At 44.6% G+C, this 21826-nt stretch overlaps 1 protein-coding gene across 3 annotated transcripts in view; it reads left to right on the plus strand.

Moving 5' to 3' along the window:
- Positions 1-21826, plus strand: part of mcf2l2 (MCF.2 cell line derived transforming sequence-like 2) — a 369326-nt gene that overhangs the window by 119709 nt on the left and 227791 nt on the right. The gene's annotated exons all lie outside the window — the stretch shown is intronic.

Here is a 21826-nt window from a genome sequence, read left to right on the forward strand (position 1 = left end):
AAACCATGGAAACAGGTCTTCAGCCCAACCCGTCCATGTCAAACAAGTTGGCATCCTTCACATAGTCTAATTTTCCTGCATATGGCCCATATCCCCCAAACCTTGCCTGTCCATATACTGCATCTGACCAATTACTGTAGTCATTGCATTGCTACTGTTGCTTACTCTGGCCGTTTGTTCCAAATATGGACACCCCCTAACGTCCCCCTTAAATGTTTCCTCACTCGCGTTAAGCCTGTGCCCTCTAAATTTGGAATACTCTACTCTGGGGAAAAAGTCTGCCATCATGCAGAGACATTACAGAGAAGTGTGAGGTGTTGCATTTTGGGAAGTCAAACATGGCCAGGACCTACATAATGAATGGTAGGGCTCTGGGTAGTGTTTTAGAGCAGAGGGATCTAGGAGTACAGGTGCAAGGTTCCTTGAAGGTGGAGCCGCAGGTAGATAAGGGGGTCAAAATGGCTTTTGGCACTTTGGCTTCCATCAGTCAGAGTATTAACCAGAAAAAGCAGCCTACCAGAGGACTGGAACAAGGACATGGCAGACAAATTGAATAACTACTTTGGTTCTGTCTTCACTAAGGAAGACATAAATAATCTGCCGGAAATAGCAGGGGACCGGGGGTCAAATGAGATGGAGGAACTGCGTGAAATCCAGGTTAGCCGGGAAGTGGTGTTAGGTAAATTGAATGGATTAAAGGCCGATAAATCCCCTGGGCCAGATAGGCTGCATCCCAGAGTACTTAAGGAAGTAGCCCCAGAAATAGTGGATGCATTAGTGATAATTTTTCAAAACTCTTTAAATTCTGGAGTAGTTCCTGAGGATTGGAGGGTAGCTAATGTAACCCCACTTTTTAAAAAGGGAGGGAGAGAGAGAAAACGGGGAATTACAGATCAGGTAGTCTAACGTCGGTAGTGGAGAAACTGCTAGAATCAGGTATTAAAGATGGGATAGCAGCACATTTGGAAAGTGGTGAAATCATTGGACAAAGTCAGCATGGATTTATGAAAGGTAAATCATGTCTGACGAATCTTATAGAATTTTTTGAGGATGTAACTAGTAGAGTGGATAAGGGAGAACCAGTGGATGTGTTATATCTGGACTTTCAGAAGGCATTCGACAAGGTCCCACATAAGAGATTAGTATACAAACGTAAAGCACACAGTATTGGGGGTTCAGTATTGATGTGGATAGAGAACTGGCTGGCAGACAGGAAGCAAAGAGTAGGAGTAAACGGGTCCTTTTCACAATGGCAGGCAGTGACTTGTGGGGTACCGCAAGGCTCAGTGCTGGGACCCCAGCTATTTACGATATATATTAATGATTTGGACGAGGGAATTGAATGCAACATCTCCAAGTTTGCGGATGACACGAAGCTGGGGGGCAGTGTTAGCTGTGTGGAGGATGCTAGGAGGCTGCAAGGTGACTTGGATAAGCTGGGTGAGAGGGCAAATCCATGGCAGATGCAGTATAATGTGGATAAATGTGAGGTTATCCACTTTGGTGGCAAAAACAGGAAAGTAGACTATTATCTGAATGGTGGCCGATTAGGAAAGGGGGAGATGCAACGAGACCTGGGTGTCATGGTACACTAGTCATTATAAGTAGGCATGCAGGTGCAGCAGGCAGTGAAGAAAGCGAATGGTATGTTAGCATTCATAGCAAAAGGATTTGAGTATAAGAGCAGGGAGGTTCTACTGCAGTTGTACAGGGTCTTGGTGAGACCACACCTGGAGTATTGCGTACAGTTTTGGTCTCCTAATCTGAGGAAAGACATTCTTGCCATAGAGGGAGTACAGAGAAGGTTCACCAGACTGATTCCTGGGATGTCAGGACTTTCATATAAAGAAAGACTGGATAGACTCGGTTTGTACTCGCTAGAATTTAGAAGATTGAGGGGGGATCTTATAGAAACTTACAAAATTCTTAAGGGGTTGGACAGGCTAGATGCAGGAAGATTGTCCCCGATGTTGGGGAAGTCCATAACAAGGGGTCACAGTTTAAGGATAAGGGGGAAATCTTTTAGGACCGAGATGAGGAAAACATTTTTCACACACAGAGTGGTGAATCTCTGGAATTCTCTGCGACAGAAGGTAGTTGAGGCCAGTTCATTGGCTATATTTAAGAGGGAGTTTGATGTGGCCCTTGTGGCTAAAGGAATCTGGGGGTATAGAGAGAAGGCAGGTACAGGATACTGAGTTGGATGATCAGCCATGATCATATTGAATGGCGGTGCAGGCTCGAAGGGCCGAATGGCCTACTCCTGCACCTAATTTCTATGTTTCTATGTTTCTATTGAGTATCGAAGTTGGGAGGTCATATTGCAATTATATGAGACGTTGGTGAGGCCACATTTAGAATATTATGTTCTGTTCTGGGCACCATGTTGTAGGAAAGGGTGCAGAGAAGATTTACAAGGATGTTGCCAGGACTAGAGGGACTGAGCTATCGGGAGAGGTTGAGGAGGCTGGGACACTATTCCTTGGAGCACAGGAGAGTGAGGGGTGATCTTATAGAGATGTATAAAATCATGAGAGGAATAGATCGGGTAGATGCACAGAGTCTCTGCCCATCGTTGAATCGACGACCAGAGGACATAGGTTTAAGGTGAAGGGGAAAAGATTTAATAGGAATCTGAGGGGTAACATTTTCATACAAAGGGTGGTGGTTGTATGGAACAAGCTGCTGGAAGAGATAGTTGAGGCAGGGACTATCCCAACATTTAAGAAACAGTTAGGCAGGTACATGGATAGGACAGGTTTGGAGGAACATTGATCAAATGTGAGCAGGTGGGACTATTGTAGCTGGGACATGTCAGCCGGTATGGGCAAGTTGGGCCGAAGGGCCTGTTACCATGCTGTATCTCTCTATGACTATTGACTTTATGCATGCCCCTCATGATATTGTCTATTTCAATAAGTTCACCCCTCAGCCTCTTATGCTCCAAACAAAAGAGTCCCAGCCTACCCAGCATCTCCCTATAACTCAAGACCACGTCCTGAAAACATCCAGTTGCATTTTTCCCAACCCTTTGCAAAGTAGTGACATCCTTCTTATTGCTGGGCAACCAGATCTGCATGCAATACTCCACGTGTGGACTTCTCAATTACGTACAGCTGCATAATAATGTGCCAACCTTTATACTCACTATCCCTCCCAATGAAGGCGGGCGTGTCAAACACCTCCTTCGTTACCCAGTTCACCTTCAGCAAACAATACACTCCCAGAACTCTCTGTTCGCCTACACTTTCCGTGTCTCTATTGTTTCTTGTGTAGATTCTGCCCAGTCTTGATATAACAAAGTCAGTCACATCTTCATACGTCAGTTACATTCCATTTGCCATTCCTTGGCCCACCGTTCCCAACCTTAGGTCTTTATTCTTTGGAGCGCAGAAGGTTAAGGGGGGACTTGATAGAGGTCTTTAAAATGATGAGAGGGATAGACAGAGTTGACGTGGATAAGCTTTTTCCATTGAGAGTAGGGAAGATTCAAACAAGAGTACATGATTTGAGAATTAAGGGGCAAAGGTTTAGGGGTAACATGAGGGGGAACATCTTTACTCAGAGAGTGGTAGCTGTGTGGAATGAGCTTCCGGTGGAAGTGGTGGAGGCAGGTTCGATTTTATAATTTAAAAATAAATTGGATAGGTACATGGACGGGAAAGGAATGGTGGGTTATGATCTGAGTGCAGGTAGATGGGACTAGGGGAGAATAAGTGTTCGGCACGGACTAGAAGGGCCGAGATGGCCTGTTTCCGTGATGTAATTGTTATATGTTATATGGTTATATAACTGATCAGGTTCCTGGTATAAACTTATATGTCTTCCCTCACTATCCACTAATATAGAAAGATTAAACGAGAACATACCATTTGAAGTTTGATCTTTATTTTATGAGAAGTTGAAGTGAGGGAATACATGAAGAGCCCGCCAGCACGCATGCGCATCAATCTTCAAAGCAACTGTATGAAACCACAGACCACTTGCACAAACTTAAATTATAGAAAGATTAAGAACGTTTGACTTAAAGGGTCTGTCCCACGAGCATGCGACTGCATGCGGCAAGCACGGCCTAACATGGTCGCTTGAGCCGTACGGCCTCGCGAGGCCGGTTCCACTTCGATAGCCCAAGCCGTATGGAGTTGTGCAGAGCTGGTCCCGACATCGCTCGGAGCTCCAAAAAACTGACACTGTCCAAATATTCTGCGCGGCGATGGCCTGCCGGCCGGCAGTCTCGTTGAGGCCATATGTACCGCCTCGACGGGCATGCGCAGTGTCTTGACGGCGTACGCAGCATTTTGATGCCGTAGGCAGCGTCTTGTGGGCGTATGCCTAGCGCAAACGTCCCGTGGACTTAGCTCAAACTTCACATCAACGTATGGGATCACTCGACCTCCGCGCGGCCCCCGCTTCCGGTTTGGTCACACTCACCGCATGCAGCGCATGCTCGTGGGACAGGCCCTTACCAAATGATCTTTATGAGAATCAGGGTTGGGAGTGGAGGGCATGTAGTCCCTCACTTCAACTTCTCATAAAATAAAGATCAAAGTTCAAACGGTAAGTTTTCGTTTAATCTTTCTATTTTTGATCAAAGTCACGTGAGTGACTACGTGAAGCCTTCGAAGCTCTGTGGTTTCATGCAGTAAACCAATCTGTGTGTGAAACACTTAAACAGATAAACCATAAATGGTAGAAAAAGACATGGGCTATTACCAACATAATGCTAACTTACATACATGTCCAATGCCCTTAATTGGACCACAGTCCCAATTGGCTATGAGTTGGACAATAACTCATGCAACACTGTTCAGAATTCTATCTGCAACCATCCCGACATGTTAACGCAATTTATAACTTCTGAAAGTGCACTATGAAAGCCTCCTGCTGTTGCAAGAAGATGATCAAATGGGAAATTCCATTCTATTGGCTGCTAATGAACCAGCCCCCCCCCCCCGGTAGAGTGAGACTTGAAATTATTTGAATTCACTCCCGCTTTTAGTTGCTTACACTCTATCCATCTTGAAATAGTCTGTACCAATGATCTCTTGTGAAGTTATTAAATAACTATGAAGAAACTACTCTTTGTTTCATAGTTACTAGCAAGCTCAGTGTACCTTTTTCCATAATCAACCCCCAATCTCCGATCTGGTGGGTATGCTGTCAACTCCAACTTACCCAACCATGCCCGTTAACTTTTTGATTTCATTCATAAAAGCTATCCTTATGTCAGATATGACCCAGAGACCGAGCCAGATTGAATAAAGACTATGTACTTTGTGCTGAAATCAGTTGCCAAAAGCATAATTAACTTACAAGATACTGCTCCAACAAGAGGAATACACAATATCTACATAATCCCACTATTTTGAATCTAGGCTTTAGAGTGTTCATATAAAAGACACCTTTCATAACCTTAGTTAAGAGTGGGTGAATAAACAATCATTTGTTGTCCTACTTATAGAACTAGATACAATGACAAAGCAACAAGAGCAGTGTCAATTGTGCTATAACATAATTGCTTCTCTTAAACCCAAACTGAAACCACAAACCTCTGCTATTTCTGTTTAAAGTAGCTCACATGTATCTCTTCACAAACTTCCCATACAACCATGCAATGATAGTTGCACGAGAAATAGGCTCAACTAGACACCACTTGTGTCTTCGAGTAAATATACGAGCTTCTTTCAGCAGACTTATCTACAATAGAAGCCCTGGGTGATTAGGCCAAAATGGCATCACTATAATTCATGTCGTCTATAAACTCCGTGACAAAATGCCCTCTCGTGTATTGATATGGAATGGTATGCATCTTCAAAATTGATTGAGGCCCTAATTCCTCTGTAATCAGCTAAATTGCTGAATGACAATTATTCATCTTAAACTGGTTATACCAACCACATGATCAGTCTAGCCAAATCGAAGCCTGATTTGGCATCCTCCATTTTCCTTCAACTATGAGAAAATATTAGAATATACCCCTCTAGTTCTTGGGCAGACAGCTCTTACTTTGTGATATGTCACTGTTCCACTTGGATGACAATAGTTTCCTCTTTGAACCATACGCATGTAAACATGCGTATGGTTCTTGGTGAGACCACACCTGGAGTATTGCGTACAGTTTTGGTCTCCTAATCTGAGGAAAGACATTCTTGCCATAGAGGGAGTACAGAGAAGGTTCACCAGACTGACTCCTGGGATGGCAGGACTTTCATATGAAGAAAGACTGGATAGACTCGGCTTGTACTCGCTAGAATTTAGAAGATTGAGGGGGGGTCTTATAGAAACTTACAAAATTCTTAAGGGGTTGGACAGTCTAGATGCAGGAAGATTGTTTCCAATGTTGGGGAAGTCCAGAATAAGGGGACACAGTTTAAGGATAAAGGGGAAATCTTTTAGGTCCGAGATGAGAAAAACATTTTTCACACAGAGAGTGGTGAATCTCTGGAACTCTCTGCCACAGAAGGTAATTGAGGCCAGTTCATTGGCTATACTTAAGAGGGAGTTAGATGTGGCCCTTGTGGCTAAAGCAGTGGTTCCCAACCTTTTTTTGGCCATGCCCCACCTAATCACCTCTAAAATCCTGATGCCCCCCCCCCCCCCCCATGTGGTGATATATAATTCTTAACATTTAAAAAGTGAACTCCGCTTCAGCTGCAGAAGCTTAAAACGCCAATACCTTGGTTTAAACAAGCTTCAAAAGAACATGGCATCCATGAAAAAGAAAAATGAAATAAACAAAAGACAGTTAAAGTTCTGAGCAAGAAATTACTAAAAAATTGTAAAAAAAAAGAAAAAAACATTAGGTGGTATTAAAATAATAATAATGATAAATATGATAATAAAAGAGTATTCACAGGTAATAAAGAGAGAGAAAATTTCTATATTAGAATAATCTCTTATTTTTAAGGGCGCTCAATTGCCCCCCTTAAAAATCAAATTGCCCCCCTGTGGGGCGTACGTTGGGAACCACTGGGCTAAAGGGATCGGGGGGTATGGAGAGAAGGCAGGTACAGGATACTGAGTTGATCAGCCATGATCATATTGAATGGTGGTGCAGGCTCGAAGGGCTGAATGGCCTACTCCTGCACCTATTTTCTATGTTTCTAAACAGGAGTCTTACCCTCTAAGGGGTATTTACCACACTCACCGCAGCCTTGAACTTCTTTTGCACTAAATTAATATAATTTGGATAGAACTCAGGCCTATCCCTCCCAACACAATTGAGTTTGGACTGCAAATACACAAAAGTGCTACAGTGTCTACTGTAAATCAGTCAGCAGAACTCCCTCTACTGTCCTTGCAAAGGCCGATCCTCCCCTGAGAAAACTCACAACTTCCTGGGGTGTAAGGCCTTTAACTTGTTTTGCTTCAACTGGTGACAAAACTCCAGTGTCTGGCAGAATCATAACAAATAATCAGATCCTTATTAGAGTTGAAGCGTAACATCCACTTGATGTGGGAATACGAGTTCCCTGTCAACTCTTCACCGTCAGAGTCACCACGAATCCTCAGCCTCCTTCCTCAGAGTGGAAAATAGCATAATGCAACCCTGAACCAGGAATTGCTCCGCAGTCCTCTGACTGAAACAACCTGCCTCAGTCGCCAGTGTGCGCAACACGCTCTCTTCGACCAGCCACTCAATCAGCAATTCTGGTATTGAGAGCCTACAGATTATTATAAATATATTTTCTATTCACATGAACTTGCAGGTCAGATAAAAATGCTACATGCCAAACCGGCTTTCTGCTGGTAGCTACCTATCCCAGAGAGGATGGCAATGATGTTCCCAACAAACTGGCAACTCTACTAGCTGATCTGAAAGAATTAAGCATGTGTTGAGGGAAACCTCAAACTACCTCACTCTACTGAGCAGCCTGATAATCTCAATCACAGATGTTGAGGCAGTGCTTCCTTGGTCAATATGTTCCATATGGCCAGCCAGTTCCAAGTTGGTCTACCCTGAACCAGAAATTGTGCCAGCAACTGCCATCAGGTAAAGGTACTCCCCAAGTACTAATCATTTAGTTTAAGAAAGAACTGCAGATGCTGGAAAAATCAAAGGTAGACAAAAATGCTGGAGAAACTCAGCAGGTGAGGTATCTTTGGAGCGAAGGAATAGGTGACGTTTCGGGTCGAGACCCTTCTTCAAACTGAAGAAGGGTCTCAAACCGAAACGTTACCTATTGAGTTTTGAGTTTCTCCAGCATGTCTGTCTACCTAATGATTTAGTTTAGATTAGTTTAGTTCAGAGATACAGCGCAGAAATAGGTCCTTCGGCCCACCGTGTCCACATCGACCAGCGATCCCCACACATTAACGCTATCCTACACACATTAGGGACATTTTAACATTTACATCAAGCCAATTAACCTACAAAACCTGCACGTCTTTGGAATGTGGGAGGAAACTGAAGATCTTGGAGAAAACCTACGCAGGTCACGGAGAGAATGTACAAACTCCGTACAGACAGCACCTGGAGCTGTAAGGCAGTAGTTCTACCGCTGCCCCTTCATTTTGTCAAATTAAAATTTTGACCAACTTGTACCTGGCAAATATCTTCAGAAGAAAATGATGAAAACAGACACGGCCTAATTTGCTGTCCAGACCACATAAAAAGGATGGGCGATATCGTGTAATTGCTTGAAAATTGGACATAATTTCCAATTTTTATCATGTTGCCATGCAAAGAAAGATCTCATACCTTAATGACTACCTTCCTATAGTTTTGACATCCACCAACATAATAATAATAATAATAATAATAATAATAATAATAATAATAATAATGTATTTTATTTATGGGCGCCTTTCAGAACACTCAAGGACACCTTTCAGTTAAACCAAGCAAATTACAAACATACAAATACAGCAATAATATATAATTTGGAGAGAAGTGGAGGCTGGTTATGGCACACATTAAATCCAACCTACCAATGTCCTGGATCCACTGCAGTTCACCTACTGCCACCTCCCTCACCCTACACTCATCCCTGGAACACCGAGATAAGGACACCTATAGCACATAGCACATAGCACAGAAACTGCTCTCCTCAAAGTCCTCAACGACCTCCTCACCTCTGCTGACACTGGTTCCCTCAACATCCTCATCCTCCTCGACCTGAGCGCAGCCTTCGATACAGTGAACCATAACATCCTGCTCACCAGACTCAAAGACCTCGGCATTGAAGGTTCTGCACTCAGCTGGCTCCGTTCCTACCTTTCCAACAGATCCCACTTCATCTCTCTCCACAACCACACCTCTGCTACAGCCACAGTCACTCAAGGCGTTCCCCAAGGCTCCGTACTCGGCCCCCTCCTCTTCGCATCATCTACATCCTCCCCCTTGGTCAGATACTCCGCCACTTCAACCTGGACTTCCACTGTTACGCCGATGACACCCAGATCTACCTCGGCACCAAATCCCCCCACAACCCCCCCCCCCCTCTCCCATATCAACTCCTGTTTGTCAGCTATAAAAACCTGGATGCAACATAACTTCCTCAAACTCAACAGCGATAAGACAGAATTCCTCCTCATAGGCTCCAAAGCCACACTCAGCAAAATCAATAACCCCACTCTCACCATCGACGGCACCACTGTCTCCCCATCTTCCCAGGCCCGCAACCTTGGCGTGATCTTTGATTCCACCCTCTCCCTTGAGCCTCACATCCGCCATGTCATTAAAACCTCCTTCTTTCATCTCCGCAACATCGCCAAACTCAGACCCTCTCTCACACCTCCCGCTGCTGAAAGACTCATCCATGCCTTCATCTCCTCCCGACTGGACTATTGCAACTCATTTCTCCTTGGCATCATCTCCACCTACATCAACCGACTCCAACTGGTCCAGAACGCAGCCGCCCGACTCATCACCCACACCAAATCCTGGCATCACATCACTCCAGTCCTCAAACAACTTCACTGGCTTCCCATCTCCCACCGGATCACCTCCAAAATCCTGATCCTCACCTACAAAGCCCTCCACCATCTGGCCCCCCCATATCTCACTGACCTCCTCTCCCCCTACCAACCCTCACGGTCCCTCAGATCCACATCAGCCGGTCTCCTCTCCATCCACAAGTCCAACCTCCGCAGTTTTGAGGACAGAGCCTTCTCCAGGGCAGCTCCCAGGCTCTGGAACTCCCTCCCCCAACTGATCCGCAATTCCGTGTCCCTCACCATTTTCCAGTCCCGCCTCAAGACCCATCTCTTCACCTCTGCCTATCCTTAGCCCCACGTCCCCCTCCCTTTTCATCTGTGCATTAATTGCCTCATATTGTGTTTTGAATTGTATTCTGTCTTTACCTTGTGTACTAGTCATGTCTCTACTATTTATTTCATCCCCCTTACATGTTTTTCCTCTACCTGCTAAATTTTTGTAAGGTGTCCTTGAGACTCTTGAAAGGCGCCCATAAATAAAATTTATTATTATTATTATTGTTACCTACATCAGACTCTTATTCATAGACTGTCAAGGGCCTGTCCTACTTGGTGCTTTTTTCGGCGACTGCCGGCATCATTGCCTGACGTATCAGGTCACCGAAAAACGTGCGGCGTGATGCAGCGGTGACATGACGTATGACGCGACGTATGAGGCGGGGTGTTTGTTCAAGCTTCGCAACATTTTTTTTATCGGATTTCGGGCCGAAACTTTGCCTATTTCCTTCCCTCCATAGATGCTGCCGCACCTGCTGAGTTTCTCCAGCAATTTTGTCTACCTTCACTTTTCTTTGACTGGATAGCACACAAACAAAAGCTTTTTACCCTTGCCCTTGTTTTTTAAATTGTCCTATCAGGGTACTACCACAAATGTTATATATGCTGTCAGCCTTCTATTTTATTCCCAGCATTGCCAAAGACTCACAGTAAGCACTATTTTGTGATTGTCAGTTGCCATCCAGTATCTCATTCACCAAAAACATGCTTATCGGGTGTGTATGTGGATAATGGTGAAGAGTGTGTGCCCTTCTGAAGAACTTTGTATTTGGTGCGTTTACCACCGACATTGCTTCCTGTAGCTTCATAACTCTTCAATCCTTTTGTTTCACACCTGTCTTTTCATCTCTGGCCTTTGTCCAACCATCTGCCTATCAAAAAAAACCCTCACCTATATCCATCTAGCTGAGTTACTTGAGCACTTTGTATCATATGGAAATACAGCATGGAAACAGGCCCTTCGGCCCAACTTCCCCATGGCCAACAGTGTCCCAGCTACACTGGTTCCACCTGCCCATGTTTGGTCCATATCCCTCCAAGCCTGTCCTATCCCTGTACCTGTCTAACTGTTTCTTAAATGTTAAGATGGTCCCTGCCAGCAACGCAACCGCAGGTCCGGTGGACTGGGACATCGGGAGCTCGCGGGTCCGGGGGGAGAGACCACTTCCCGGAGCTCCCGCAACGCGACTTCTCCATCCCATGTCGCGGGGTTGGAATGACCCCGAGCGGGGACGTACATCGCCCGGCACGTGGGACATTCCAGCGCCCGCCGGGGGCTCCAACATTGTGACTTTTAGACCGGGAGCGGGGCCGTAATAGGCCATTCTCACGGGGCCTTGACGCAAGATGTAACCAGAGTGAAGTGGTCGTGGTCTAGCACGATATCACACGATATAACGGGGGGTAGATAAAGAGTTCCCACGGTACTCGGCATTTCTGTTATTTGTGCGAGTGACTTGTCCGTCTCCCGAGCTTTCCCGTTAAATCTTGAATGAACATTGTGAACTGTGAAGTGTCACGTGGCACAAATGATGTCACTTTTTTTTTCACACACTATAAATATCCTCCCTTGGTTGAATTGGCTCATTTGGAGACATGCCTGTACTAATGCTGTGACTTTACTGCAGGAAGATGCCACATTACTTAGACGATGTTAGTTGCGCCCAAGTTTAAATTTCCAACGTGTGTTTCAGAAGTACCACAGATCCCCACCTTTATAAATTTCTATCTGGCAGTGTTTTCTGTCTCAGGAATTTCAGCCCTTTGTCTATATTTGATGACAGTAACTACAGACAAAGGGCTGAAATTCCTGAGACAGAAAACACTGCCAGATAGAAATTTATAAAGGTGGGGATCTGTGGTACTTGTAAAGAGAGAGAGAGGCGGGGGAGAAAGAGAGAGAGTGTAAGTTACCTAAAATCAAATAATTCAATGTTCATAGTGAACACAGACACAAAATGTTGGAGTAACTCAATGGGTCAGGCAACATATCTGGAGAAAATGAACAGGTGGCGTTTGTGTCTATCTTCGGTAAAAACCAGCATCCGCAGTTCCTTCCTGCACAATGGATCTCAGTGTCAGTCTCTGACTCCCGTTGGCAGGCCATTCGGCCCACAGCCCGCCCAGCGATGACTAACCCATGTCACAGGGGGATGGTGTGAAGGCGGAGTTAGACAGAGCTTGATTAATGTTACGGTTGGGGAATGGGCCATAATATGGCCAGGGAAACGCTGTTATTCGTGACGCCCCCTCCGCCCTTTCCCAGCTGTTCTCAATCGCACCCCTGGCCACACAAAAATTTATACTTTAAGAAGGAATACACGGAACATTTAAACTCAGAACGCTTCTAACAGAGTGAGCCATGTGAGCACTTTGATCATTCTCCCTGTATTTGCATTTGACAAAATAGTCGGAAAAAAATGTTTAAAAGTGTTCATACCTTTTGCTATGCCTAATTGGCCCTTACCTCTGCGAAAATAGTCTGATATTCGTAGGTGAAATGTCACCAACAATAATTGATTCTATTATTAATTGACTAATAATTGACTCTATTAGCGGAAAGATGCAATTCTGATCTAATATTATCAATGCCTCTGTCTTTGGAAGCAACACCAGCAATTTATTAAATCTGACTACATGCGGCACAGTGGTAGAGTTGCTGCCTCACAGCCCCAGAGACCGGGGTTTGATCCTGACCATGGGGGAGAGAGAGAGAGTGTAAGTTACCTAAGTTACCTAAGTCAGATCTGGGAAGAAAAACATAAAAAGCTGGAGTAAATCAGCGGGTCAGGCAGCATCTCTGGAGAAAAAGAATAGGTGGCGATTCGAATCGGAACCCTTCTTCAGACATCCTAATCGGAATTGAGTCTGAAGATGTGTCTCGTCCAGAAAACATCACCTATTTTTCTCCAGAGATGCTGCTTGACTCGCTGAGTTAGTCCAGCTTTTTGTGTCTGTCTTCGGTTTAAACCAGCATGTGCAGTTCACTCCTTACACGGGTCTCTGGAGAACATTGATTGGTAGCGTTCCGGACCCTGCTTCGGAAAGGCATCGATCGCTAGTCAGCGAGGACTCCGAGCTGTATCTCTCAAAGAAGTACATGTGAGAAAATTTCTCACGGGCCATAAAAATGCGGGATCTTTCAGTAAAGTCCCTTTTAAAGATTATAGTTATTTTCTTAACATAACTCATGAATAAGTTGATGTCCATATGCGGATGCAAATCTTTATTTTTTAAATTCAATCCCACAGAAGACAATTTTTACTCACCTTCTGTCCCCTCTGTCCAGCTTCCGGGTTCACCGTTCGCAGGAGTTCCCACGGTAAACGCAAGAGTTATTACGGATATCGCACTGGCCACTATGTCCATATAATGTTGCAATGTTCAACCACAAGTGTACAAGTCACTCTTGGAGAAATTCAAGCTTGCTTGAATTTTCTCCCGAGTCACCAAGTTACACGAGTACCTGCCGTTAGCGCCACGGTGGTCCACGAATGCCGTACGGTTATCGCACGAGGTTCCCACGATGTTCAACTCTGGTTAACTCTTGCGTCAAGTCGCCCCGTGAGAATGGCCTACAGTTGTCAGGGATACCCTGTTAATAAATAATAAAACATCTACACTGTACTGAAGTTGTCTTCTCCTACCTTTGACGGCATTTTCAAACTTTTCCCTTGCCTTTAAGAATAAGGCGTAAGCCGTTTAGAACGGAGATGAGGAAACACTTTTTCACACAGAGAGTTGTGAGTCTGTGGAATTCTCTGCCTCAGAGGGCGGTGGAAGCCGGTTCTCTGGATACTTTCAAGAGAGAGCTATATAGGGCTCTTGAAGATAGGGGAGAAGGCAGGAACGGGGTACTGATTGGGGATGATCAGCCATGATCACATTGAATGGCGGTGCTGGCTTGAAGGGCCGAATGGCCTACTCTTGCACCTATTGTCTATTCGCTATTGCCTCAACTTAACTGCTGCTGAAATCCTTATTCTACATAAGAAATTAAATAGGCCACTCAGCCTCTCATCCCTGCTACACCATTTCAACTACACTTTCCTATACCAACCCTATATCCCTTGGAGTGGTAGAGCTACAAACCATGGAAACGGGTCTTCAGCCCAACCCGTCCATGTCAAACAAGTTGGCATCCTTCACATACAGTCTCATTTTCCTGCATATGGCCCATATCCCCCAAATCTTTCCTGTCCATATACTGCATCTGACCAATTACTGTAGTCATTGCATTGCTACTGTTGCTTACTCTGGCCGTTTGTTCCAAATATGGACACCCCCTAACGTCCCCCTTAAATGTTTCCTCACTCGCGTTAAGCCTGTGCCCTCTAAATTTGGAATACTCTACTCTGGGGAAAAAGTCTGCCATCATGCAGAGACATTACAGAGAAGTGTGAGGTGTTGCATTTTGGGAAGTCAAACATGGCCAGGACCTACATAATGAATGGTAGGGCTCTGGGTAGTGTTTTAGAGCAGAGGGATCTAGGAGTACAGGTGCAAGGTTCCTTGAAGGTGGAGCCGCAGGTAGATAAGGGGGTCAAAATGGCTTTTGGAACTTTGGCTTCCATCAGTCAGAGTATTAACCAGAAAAAGCAGCCTACCAGAGGACTGGAACAAGGACATGGCAGACGAATTGAATAACTACTTTGGTTCTGTCTTCACTAAGGAAGACATAAATAATCTGCCGGAAATAGCAGGGGACCGGGGGTCAAATGAGATGGAGGAACTGCGTGAAATCCAGGTTAGCCGGGAAGTAGTGTTAGGTAAATTGAATGGATTAAAGGCCGATAAATCCCCAGGGCCAGATAGGCTGCATCCCAGAGTACTTAAGGAAGTAGCCCCAGAAATAGTGGATGCATTTAGTGATAATTTTTCAAAACTCTTTAGATTCTGGAGTAATTCCTGAGGATTGGAGGGTAGCTAATGTAACCCCACTTTTTAAAAAGGGAGGGAGAGAGAAAACGGGGAATTACAGACCAGGTAGTCTAACGTCGGTAGTGGAGAAACTGCTAGAATCAGGTATTAAAGATGGGATAGCAGCACATTTGGAAAGTGGTGAAATCATTGGACAAAGTTAGCATGGATTTATGAAAGGTAAATCATGTCTGACGAATCTTATAGAATTTTTTGAGGATGTAACTAGTAGAGTGGATAAGGGAGAACCAGTGGATGTGTTATATCTGGACTTTCAGAAGGCTTTCGACAAGGTCCCACATAAGAGATTAGTATACAAACTTAAAGCACATGGTATTGGGGGTTCAGTATTGATGTGGATAGAGAACTGGCTGGCAGACAGGAAGCAAAGAGTAAGAGTAAACGGATCCTTTTCACAATGGCAGGCAGTGACTTGTGGGGTACCGCAAGGCTCAGTGCTGGGACCCCAGCTATTTATGATATATATTAATGATTTGGACGAGGGAATTGAATGCAACATCTCCAAGTTTGCGGATGACACAAAGCTGGGGGGCAGTGTTAGCTGTGTGGAGGATGCTAGGAGGCTGCAAGGTGACTTGGATAAGCTGGGTGAGTGGGCAAATGCATGGCAGATGCAGTATAATGTGGATAAATGTGAGGTTATCCACTTTGGTGGCAAAAACAGGAAAGTAGACTATTATCTGAATGGTGGCCGATTAGGAAAGGGGGAGATGCAACGAGACCTGGGTGTCATGGTACACTAGTCATTATAAGTAGGCATGCAGGTGCAGCAGGCAGTAAAGAAAGCGAATGGTATGTTAGCATTCATAGCAAAAGGATTTGAGTATAAGAGCAGGGAGGTTCTACTGCAGTTGTACAGGGTCTTGGTGAGACCACGCCTGGAGTATTGCGTACAGTTTTGGTCTCCTAATCTGAGGAAAGACATTCTTGCCATAGAGGCAGTACAGAGAAGCTTCACCAGACTGATTCCTGGGATGTCAGGACTTTCATATGAAGAAAGACTGGATAGACTCGGTTTGTACTCGCTAGAATTTAGAAGATTGAGGGGGGATCTTATAGAAACGTACAAAATTCTTAAGGGGTTGTACAGGCTAGATGCAGGAAGATTGTTCCCGATGTTGGGGAAGTCCAGAACAAAGGGTCACAGTTTAAGGATAAGGGGGAAATCTTTTAGGACCGAGATGAGGAAAACATTTTTCACACAGAGAGTGGTGAATCTCTGGAATTCTCTGCGACAGAAGGTAGTTGAGGCCAGTTCATTGGCTATATTTAAGAGGGAGTTTGATATGGCCCTTGTGGCTAAAGGGATCAGGGAGTATAGAGAGAAGGCAGGTACAGGATACTGACTTGGATGATCAGCCATGATCATATTGAATGGCGGTGCAGGCTCGAAGGGCCGAATGGCCTACTCCTGCACCTATTTTCTATGTTTCTATGTTTCTATGTTTCTATTGAGTGTCGAAGTTGGGAGGTCATATTGTAATTATATGAGACGTTGGTGAGGCCACATTTAGAATATTGTGTTCTGTTCTGGGCACCATGTTGTAGGAAAGGGTGCAGAGAAGATTTACAAGGATGTTGCCAGGACTAGAGGGACTGAGCTATCGGGAGAGGTTGAGGAGGCTGGGACACTATTCCTTGGAGCACAGGAGAGTGAGGGGTGATCTTATAGTGATGTATAAAATCATGAGAGGAATAGATCGGGTAGATGCACAGAGTCTCTGCCCATCGTTGAATCGAGGACCAGAGGACATAAGTTTAAGGTGAAGGGGAAAAGATTTAATAGGAATCTGAGGGGTAACGTTTTCATACAAAGGGTGGTGGTTGTATGGAACAAGCTGCCGGAGGAGATAGTTGAGGCAGGGACTATCCCAACATTTAAGAAACAGTTAAACAGGTACATGGATAGGACAGGTTTGGAGGAACATTGATCAAATGTGAGCAGGTGGGACTATTGTAGCTGGGACATGTCAGCCGGCATGGGCAAGTTGGGCCGAAGGGCCTGTTACCATGCTGTATCTCTCTATGACTATTCACTTTATGCATGCCCCTCATGATATTATGTATTTCAATAAGTTCACCCCTCAGCCTCTTATGCTCCAAACCAAAGAGTCCCAGCCTACCCAGCATCTCCCTATAACTCAAGACCACGTCCAGAAAACATCCAGTTGCATTTTGCCCAACCCTTTGCAAATTAGTGACATCCTTCTTATTGCTGGGCAACCAGATCTGCATGCAATACTCCACGTGTGATCTTCTCAATTACGTACAGCTGCATAATAATGTGCCAACCTTTATACTCACTATCCCTCCCAATGAAGGCGGGCGTGTCAAACACCTCCTCCGTTACCCAGTTCACCTTCAGCAAACAATACACTCCCAGAACTCTCTGTTCGTCTACACTTTCCGTGTCTCTATCATTTCTTGTGTAGATTCTGCCCTGTCTTGACATAACAAAGTCAGTCACATCTTCATACGTCAGTTACATTCCATTTGCCATTCCTTGGCCCACCGTTCCCAACTTTAGGTCTTTATTCTTTGGAGCGCAGAAGGCTAAGGGGGGACTTGATAGAGGTCTTTAAAATGATGAGAGGGTTAGACAGAGTTGACGTGGATAAGCTTTTTCCATTGAGAGTAGGGAAGATTCAAACAAGAGTACATGATTTGAGAATTAAGGGACAAAGGTTTAGGGGTAACATGAGGGGGAACATCTTTACTCAGAGAGAGGTAGCTGTGTGGAATGAGCTTCCGGTGGAAGTGGTGGAGGCAGGTTCGATTTTATAATTTAAAAATAAATTGGATAGGTATATGGACGGGAAAGGAATGGTGGGTTATGATCTGAGTGCAGGTAGATGGGACTAGGGGGGAATAAGTGTTCGGCACGGACTAGAAGGGCCGAGATGGCCTGTTTCCGTGCTGTAATTGTTATATGGTTATATGGTTATATAACTGATCAGGTTCCTGGTATAAACTTATATGTCTTCCCTCACTATCCACTAATATGGAAAGATTAAATGAGAACATACCATTTGAAGTTTGATCTTTATTTTATGAGAAGTTGAAGTGAGGGAATACATGAAGAGCCCGCCAGCACGCATGTGCATCAATCTTCAAAGCAACTGTATGAAACCACAGACCACTTGCACGAACTTAAATTATAGAAAGATTAAGAACGTTTGATTTAAAGGGCCTGCCCCACGAGCATGCGGCTGCATGCGGCAAGCACGGCCTAACATGGTCGCTTGAGCCGTACGGCCTCGCGAGGCCGGTTCCACTTCGATAGCCCGAGCCGTATGGAGTTGTGCGGAGCTGGTCCCGACATCGCTCGGAGCTCCAAAAAACTGACACTGTCCAAAAATTCTGCGCGGCGACGGCCTGCCGGCCGGCAGTCTCATTAAGGCCATATATACCGCCTCGACGGGCATGCGCAGTGTCTTGACGAGCGTACGCAGCGTTTTGATGCCGTAGGCAGCGTCTTGTGGACTTAGCTCAAACTTCACATCAACGTATGGGATCACTCGACCTCCGCGCGGCCCCCGCTTCCGGTTTGGTCACACTCACCGCATGCAGCGCATGCTCGTGGGACAGGCCCTTACCAAATGATCTTTATGAGAATCAGGGTTGGGAGTGGAGGGCATGTAGTCCCTCACTTCAACTTCTCATAAAATAAAGATCAAAGTTCAAACGGTAAGTTTTCGTTTAATCTTTCTATTTTTGATCAAAGTCACGTGAGTGACTACGTGAAGCCTTCGAAGCAGTACAGTTTCATGCAGTAAATCAATCTGTGTGTGAAACATTTAAACAGATAAACCATAAATGGTAGAAAAAGACATGGGCTATTACCAACATAATGCTAACTTACATACATGTCCAATGCCCTTAATTGGACCACAGTCCCAATTGGCTATGAGTTGGACAATAACTCATGCAACACTGTTCAGAATTCTATTTGCAACCATCCCGACATGTTAATGCAATTTATAACTACTGAAAGTGCACTATGAAAGCCTCCTGCTGCTGCTAGAAGATGATCAAATGGGAAATTCCATTCCAGTGGCTGCTAATGAACCCCCCCCCCCCCCCCCCCCCCCCCGGTAGAGTGAGACTTGAAATTATTTGAATTCACTCCCGCTTTTAGTTGCTTACACTCTATCCATCTTGAAATAGTCTGTACCAATGATCTCTTGTGAAGTTACTAAATAACTATGAAGAAGCTACTCTTTGTTTCATAGTTACTAGCAAGCTCAGTGTACCTTTTTCCATAATCAACCCCCAATCTCCGACCTGGTGGGTATGCTGTCAACTCCAACTTACCCAACCATGCCCGTTAACTTTTTGAGTTCATTCATAAAAGCTATCCTTATGTCAGATATGACCCAGAGACCGAGCCAGATTGAATAAAGACTATGTACTTTGTGCTGAAATCAGTTGCCAAAAGCATAATTAACTTAAAAGATACTGCTCCAACAAGAGGAATACACAATATCTACATAATCCCACTACTTTGAATCTAGGCTTTAGAGTGTTCATATAAAAGACACCTTTCATAACCTTAGTTAAGAGTGGGTGAATAAACAATCATTTGTTGTCCTACTTATAGAACTAGATACAATGACAAAGCAACAAGAGCAGTGTCAATTGTGCTATAACATAATTGCTTCTCTTAAACCCAAACTGAAACCACAAACCTCTGCTATTTCTGTTTAAAGTAGCTCACATCTATCTCTTCACAAACTTCCAATACAACCATGCAATGATAGTTGCACGAGAAATAGGCTCAACTAGACACCACTTGTGTCTTCGAGTAAATATACGAGCTTCTTTCAGCAGACTTATCTACAATAGAAGCCCTGGGTGATTAGGCCAAAATGGCATCACTATAATTCATGTCATCTATAAACTCCGTGACAAAATGCCCTCTCGTGTATTGATATGGAATGGTATGCATCTTCAAAATTGATTGAGGCCCTAATTCCTCTGTAATCAGCTAAATTGCTGAATGACAATTATTCATCTTAAACTGGTTATACCAACCACATGATCAGTCTAGCCAAATCGAAGCCTGATTTGGCATCCTCCATTTTCCTTCAACTATGAGAAAATATTAGAATATACCCCTCTAGTTCTTGGGCAGACAGCTCTTACTTTGTGATATGTCACTGTTCCACTTGGATGACAATAGTTTCCTCTTTGAACCATACGCATGTAAACATGCGTATGGTTCTTGGTGAGACCACACCTGGAGTATTGCGTACAGTTTTGGTCTCCTAATCTGAGGAAAGACATTCTTGCCATAGAGGGAGTACAGAGAAGGTTCACCAGACTGATTCCTGGGATGTCAGGACTTTCATATGAAGAAAGACTGGATAGACTCGGCTTGTACTCGCGAGAATTTAGAAGATTGAGGGGGGATCTTATAGACACTTACAACATTTTTAAGGGGTTGGACAGGCTAGATGCAGGAAGATTGTTCCCAATGTTAGGGAAGTCCAGAACAAGGGGACACAGTTTAAGGATAAGGGGGAAATCTTTTAGGACCGAGCTGAGAAAGACATTTTTCACACAGAGAGCGGTGAATCTCTTGAATTCGCTGCCACAGAAGGTAGTTGAGGCCAGTTCATTGGCTATATTTAAGAGGGAGTTAGATGTGGCCCTTGTGGCTAAAGGGATCAGGGGGTATGGAGAGAAGGCAGGTACAGGATACTGAGTTGATCAGCCATGATCATATTTAATGTCGATGCAGGCTCGAAGGGCTGAATGGCCTACTCCTGCACCTATTTCTATGTTTCTAAACAGGAGTCTTACCCTCTAAGGGGTATTTACCACACTCACCGCAGCCTTGAACTTCTTTTACACTAAATTATTAGAGTTGAAGCGTAACATCCACTTGATGTGGGAATACGAGTTCCCTGTCAACTCTTCACCGTCAGAGTCACCACGAATCCTCAGCCTCCTGGAAAATAGCATAATGCAACCCTGAACCAGGAATTGCTCCGCAGTCCTCTGACTGAAACAACCTGCCTCAGTCGCCAGTGTGCGCAACACACTCTCTTCGACCAGCCACTCAATCAGCAATTCTGGTATTGAGAGCCTACAGATTATTATAAATATATTTTCTATTCACATGAACTTCAGATAAAAATGCTACATGCCAGACCGGCTTTCTGCTGGTAGCTACCTATCCCAGAGAGGATGGCAATGATGTTCCCAGCAAACTGGCAACTCTACTAGCTGATCTGAAAGAATTAAGCATGTGTTGAGGGAAACCTCAAACTACCTCACTCTACTGAGCAGCCTGATAACCTCAATCACAGTGGTTGAGGCAGTGCTTCCTTGGTCAATATGTTCCAAATGGCCAGCCAGTTCCAAGTTGGTCTACCCTGAACCAGAAATTGTGCCAGCAACTGCCATCAGGTAAAGCTACTCCCCAAGTACTAATCATTTAGTTTAAGAAAGAACTGCAGATGCTGGAAAAATCAAAGGTAGACAAAAATGCTGGAGAAACTCAGCAGGTGAGGTATCTTTGGAGCGAAGGAATAGGTGACGTTTCGGGTCGAGACCCTTCTTCAAACTGAAGAAGGGTCTCAAACCGAAACGTTACCTATTGAGTTTTGAGTTTCTCCAGCATGTTCGTCTACCTAATGATTTAGTTTAGATTAGTTTAGTTCAG

This window comes from Leucoraja erinacea, chromosome 14 (assembly GCF_028641065.1).
Source record: "Leucoraja erinacea ecotype New England chromosome 14, Leri_hhj_1, whole genome shotgun sequence".
Taxonomy (NCBI): Eukaryota; Metazoa; Chordata; class Chondrichthyes; order Rajiformes; family Rajidae; genus Leucoraja; species Leucoraja erinaceus.